Consider the following 6,387-nt stretch of genomic DNA (forward strand, 5'->3'; position numbering starts at 1 on the left):
AGCAGCGAGAATTTCATGCATTTCTTCTCTCCTTCTTCCCCTTCCTTTCCTCGCCAAACTCCCTTAACTCTGTCTGGCTGCTCTTTCCTTCAGCGGGATTGGGGAGAGAATCAGAGAAATGAAAAGACTCGTTGGTTGAGATAAAGACAAAATTGTCTAGTAAGTTATTAGTATTGCCTATTAAGCTATAGGGAATGCAAAAGCTTCACACGCAAGAAAGCAAGACAAGAAGTTAATTCACTGCTTCCTGTGACCAGGCAGGTGTTTAGCCATCTCCAGAATGGGGCTCCATCATGTGTAACAGTGACCTGGGGAGACAAATGCCATCACTGTGAATGTCCCCCCTTTTGTTCTTCCCACAGCTTTACATCCTGATAATGATGCTATTTGATATGGAATATAATCAATGCTGTGTTCAGCACAAATCCAAAACAAGGCTACATACTGGTGAATTAGCTTTGCCCCAGCCAAAACCAGCACACAGAAACAGCAGTGAAGCTTTACCCTGAAGACACCAAAAATATCATGCAGACAGTTGAGTTATTGACTGTCAGGCACAGAGAGTGAGAGATGTATCCTTTGCCTCTTTTCCAAAATTATAACAAAAAACAGGAGGTTCCATGAGATCCAGAAGTATAAGGGAAGGTTATCCAACTAGGTATAGAAAGAACAATATTGTAAGAAGACTTTGTAGTCCAAACTTAGTAGGAGCAGAAGCCATAGTATTTACATATATTGATGCCTCACTCATAAGCAAACTCCACTAAGGGGTATTTGACAGTGACTTTTGCTTGACTCCCTTTATTGCTGTGACGTTTGAGGTGATGGGTGGATCAGTTTACCATTGACTTACAGAAGTACTTTGGTAGGGAAAGTAAAGTCCAGTAACCCTTCTACTGATATGTCTAGACAGAGAAACAGCTGGAAGGGTCTGAGTTCAAACTGATCAATCCTATTGCTCAGGGACCCAAAAATCTCAGTTTTTACCAGAAAGAGTAGATGTAGGAGGTTCTTTAAAAGTTACATAGTCTGGATTATTTAAGGTATCAAGATACTGTTGCTGTTACTGTTTTTCCCTGCTTTGCTACATTCACCAACTGCCCGTGTTCCAGTCCCCATCTTCCACGTGGATTTGGTATCAGGAGCTCCTGCAATTAATAAAGAGGAAAAAAGTGGCTTAGAAAATGCACTTTAACATCACATGACATCTATGGTACTTTTAGCCCCATTATGGTTTCTGGAAAATACCCAATCTGATACAATGAAGAAGCAAATGTGTAAAATGTTATCTAAGTTATAAATCACTCTTGGATAATAGAGATCCTTAACATAAGAGAAATGTACTACCTGAAGAACATAATGGAAGTTTGTAGACAGTGTTCCAGGACAAGGGAGAGGGGAGAGGCACATTTGAACATTTCTGCTCGCTCCATTTTGGAGACATTGCTGGAAGATTAGGTTAGTCAGAACATGGACATAAGAAAAACTACATTCATAAGTAGGATTTGGAACTGTGTGTCATTGTAGTTTCTTCTTCTTGCTGTACATTTTCTATTTTCTTTGATACACTAAATGTACTCCTTTCACCCATTAGCTAGCATAAAGCAAGTTGAGTTCAAGCTGATACATTCAGGTTATATTTCCCCAGAGATAAATCATCCAGGGAACCTGCATGCTTTTGTGGCAAAGTTGGCAGTAGCTCTTGTCAAGCTCCAAGGGCAATTAAGAGAGTAGGAAGGCCAGGTATAAGACTGAGAAGCTCACTCAGTACCCATAACACCTCACAGCTCCAAGCAATGCACAGAATCATGCAATGGTGTAGTCAAATTGGTTTTTAATCACTGCTTATCAGTCAGCCTTGTCAATTAGAAAGGCAACAATAAGATATTTGGAAAATAATATTGTCTGTTTGCTCTGAGCAAGAAGAGAAGGTGGCAGAAAATAAAAATGGGGCCAGCCATTTGCACATTCAGAAAAGGATCTCAGAAGAGATTGCACAGGACAATCAAGAGCTGAAAGTGGAGAAAATTTTGTTTGGAGAATCTCACTGAAGTGAGAATTGATTGGATAGGAAGACTCCCAGATGCCAAGCAGCAGCCAAATGCACTACTCAATAAACATTTATTTGCAGTTCATGTGAATTAGAATAAAGACTGAGGCAGGGCCTTGAGAGTCTGCGATCAAGAGACTGCAGACTTCAGCCTGTCTAAGTAATCAGAAAAAGGCATTAATTCCACTCAGTCCTTCAATAAACAAATTCTATACTAAATCTCCAACAAACAACAGATATGGCAGGTAAGTGGATGGAAAAGCAATATCTTCTGTAAACAGTATGAGCTCAGCACCCTCAGTTGCTACAAGATGGTATTTTGGGTCAAATTTGTATGCAAGGAGACAATGCAAGCACTAGTCCCCTGCTTTGCTCCGTGTATTATATGGTAAAAGGTGAGTGAAAAGCTGACACAGACCATCAGGAGGACAGTAATAAACTATAGAAACAGTACCATATAACCCACGTGGAGAAACATAAACACTTAAAATACATTGAAACAAGTTTTAGGTAAAGCAAATGCCCACATAAAAGTTAATGAAAATTTAGGCTTAAATTTGTATTCATCTCTGTTCCCTGACTGTAAAGGGAAGAGAATCATAAAGATCTCAGAATAATCTGGAAGGGTTTTTATTAAGTGAGAAGCACCAGAGAAAGGGCCACATTTGTGATGCACAAGACATTATAATAACTAATAAGATGCACTCAGTAGCAGACTTGGATGAAGAGTGGTACCTAAACCCTGGAAAGGTTCTCTGAGCCTTGCAGAGGAGATAGAAGATGCACAGAAACAGGTAAGCCAGCGATCGTGTGATCACTTTATGTATAGAGAGCTGTGGTGTATCTGTTCAGAAAACTATGTACTGGGCTTTTCCTAACATTACAGTGCTTTCATAATCAGACCAAATAACTTATGATTCAAGACTTTGTAGGTAATCATTAATTTAATGGCAATAACATGTGCATAGTTCTACATATAAGACGTGACATGCTATAGGTCAAGACAGCAGGGCTTGTTTAGGCAACACTGATCTCAAACAGGCTTAACCAGCTGATCCAGATAACACAGATACCCCTTGGGATGTGTTCATCCATTCAAACTTCAAGTCAAGCAGACTTTGGAGAAAGTCCATCTCTGGGATCCCCAAATATCAGCAGGACATGGACCCCCTGGAGTGAGTCCAGAGGACCACAAGGATGATCGGGAGGCTGGAGCATCTCTCCTGGGGAGACAAGCTGAGAGAGACAGGGTTGTTCAGCCTGGAGAAGAGACAGTTCCAGGGAGAGCTTATAGCACCTTCTTGTACCTAAAGGCAGCCTACAAGAAAGATGGGGAAAGACTTTTTGCAAAGGTATGTAATGACAGGACAAGGAGGAATGGTTTTAAACAAAGAGAGTAGGTTTAGATTAGCTATTGTGAGAAATCTCTTCACTGTGAGAGTGGCAGGGCCTTGGTAGAGGTTGCCCAGAGAAGCTGTGGATGCCCCATCCCTGAAAGTGTTCAAGGCCAGATTGGATGGGGGTCTGAACAACCTGGTCTAGTGGGAGATGTCAGTGCCCATGACAGGGGGGGTCAGAATTAGATGAACTTTAGGGTCCCCTTCCAACCCAAACCATTCTGTGAGTCCATGAGGTACACACCTGTCCTAAAGCCATAAGCTGACCTTTAACTCTCTGTTGATTATAGCAGTGGACCACAGCTCAGGGTGAAAAGACAGTTGTAGTGTGTTGAAGACAGATAAAGAATTAAGAGAGCTTACCTAGTGACTAGGCCAGTCTGATCCTAAAATCAGATTAAATAGCTTAAAACATCAAAGAGAAAAAGATACAGATTTGTATTAAATGGAAAAATAAAGGAAGAGAAAAAATTAGGACACAAAAGGGAAAATAAAGAATGGACTATGATGAAAAGGACATAACCCTATGGACACAAACCATACACCGTTTTCTGTTAGTTTGTTTCATAGCACAACCCTCAGCAGGCAGGATAGACAGCCTGCCATTCAGCCTGTGGTGCAGAATTCTAAGGGTGCAATTCCTCTCCCAGCCCACGTGTGTCCTGTAGCCTGATGTCAGCTCTGGTACTTCATGGCAACCTAGAGATAGTGGCTGGGCAGTCTGGGCAAATGGGCTACTGTTGCACATGCTTAGGTTCTGGTGTGTTTAGGACACTACTTTAAATCTTTCTAGGTGGAAAGGCACTTAATCCTCTTGGTCCTCCATGGGGTAGTTCTGCTACCTTTTTCTAGTTTTCTTCTTCTTCTGCAGAAGCTCCTTAAGCAGGTCATGTGATTCACCTTTAACCTTCCTCTCAGTATCTTTCAAGTTACAATATTCCTTCCCTGTTCATATTTTCAGGTTTTTCTGGGAACATGAAAGACCACTGCCCAATACAGCATGTACTCCATATTGAGCTGCACAACTCTGGTTATGTTTTAGTACAGTACCCTGCCTTTATTTTTATTTGGCTTTCCAGTTTCTTTCTTCTAAAAACTCATTTTTCTCTTGCCCCATAACATAGGTACCTTAAACAAAACAGTTATGCACCTGCTATGAAGAGTTTACACAGCACGTTGTAGTGCACTGAAAATATTTGTCAAGCACAGATCAGCTGGGGGAGCTATTAATGCCATGTTTTATAGTTTAGTTTTAAATAAAAGAAAAAAAAAAGCAGACAGTGAATTATTATGAAAACTCAACAGGAATTTAGTTGGTTTTAATATTATTATTAAATTCTCTTTTCTATAATACTTTTGTGTCTTACCTGCTCTCCTCCTCAGTCCTTTACTCTTACAGGGTATGATCTAAAAAACCCCAGATTTTTAGAGGGACCTTATTAAGTACAAAGAGAGTGAGCATGTGAGAGAAACAAACCCCAAAAGACCAAAGTAAGACCAAAGGCTTTTGCACTCCTGCAAACCATAATCCAAGTCTGCAAATCTTCAGTTTGAGAATTGCTCATTTCAAGTTCAGCAGGTCCTGTACTTTCTCCACATCCAAGCATAATCATAAGTAAAATGAGAGTGACACTGCTCTCTGCAGCTTTTGGTGATGCTTACCTTTTTTCACTTTTAACCCTTAGGCTCATTAGAACATCAAAGTATCATATAAAACATGTCAAATCTACACAGCAATGTCCTCATACTTGGCAAAAAAGGATTCTCACTTGAGTTGCTAACATTTTTAATATGGCTGTATTTTAAATTAAGGTGTAGAATTTCACTCTGCTTGAAGCCAAGACTTAAATCTCTCACAGTTTTTGTTAAGGACCATTTCTTAAGGCTATCTAGCACTGTTACTAATCTTTATTAATTTGAAAGCACCGGTATATGCCCCTCCATGCTATGTAGTTCCAGCCCAAACAGTTCCCCACATTCTCTGTAAAACCCAAGGCATATCAGATGAATCCAGCAGACAAAGAAAAAGGAAAAGGAGGGGGCTGGAACACATGGTGTAGGAGGAGGGGCAAGGATCTGGGACTGTTGTGCTTCTTCTCAGAACTGAAGATTAAGTGAGGACATCGATTGCTACCTTCAGCTGACTGTTTGGAGGTTGAAGTGACCCTCCTCAGAAGTATAAAAAAATCAGGGCAAAGGACAAGATGAAACAATCACATGTGACATCAAAGGACATCTCCATTTCAAATATGAAGGAAAATATCTCTGTGGTAGCAGTTAAGCACAGGGAAGGGCTGTCCAAGGAGGCTGAAGGATTTCCATCCATGAACATTTTCAAACCCTAGGGGTCCAAATCCTGAGCATCAGGATCTAGCTTTAGCATCAGCCATACTTTGAGCAGAAGACTGCACTACATAACCTCCAAAGATCACCTTTAATTCTATTTTTTTATTACATTAAAAAATCAGACAATCAAAACAAACAAACAAACACTGGAAACACTGTATTATAAAAAAAGAGAGAAAAATTAAAATTACAAACCTTTTGACCATGGTTATGGACTAAAAATTATTCTCCCTGTTCTCCAGACCTCTGCTTTAATAAGACAGTTACTGGAAAGAAGAAAATATATTTCAGCAATTAAGTTTAAATTCTTTCCAAGATGCCTTCCCCCAAAATATTGACAGTTTCAAAGCACTGTGCAATGTTTACATTTAAAATTTTTTTTAGGCGAAGATAAGACATACACAGAAGAAGACTGATTAGTATTTTGTGGCACATTCAGGAGCAACACAGATTTGAAGAGGGCATAAAGAGTTCCAGTAATGCTGAGTCAGACACAGAGGAATTGCTCGAAAGGGTTTGCCCAGCAGAGGAAGTTCACAGCCAACAAATTATATTTAGTTGGCAAGAACATTGCACACACCATCAGTTCCAGGG

Source organism: Cinclus cinclus, chromosome Z (assembly GCF_963662255.1).
Source record: "Cinclus cinclus chromosome Z, bCinCin1.1, whole genome shotgun sequence".
Lineage (NCBI taxonomy): Eukaryota > Metazoa > Chordata > Aves > Passeriformes > Cinclidae > Cinclus > Cinclus cinclus.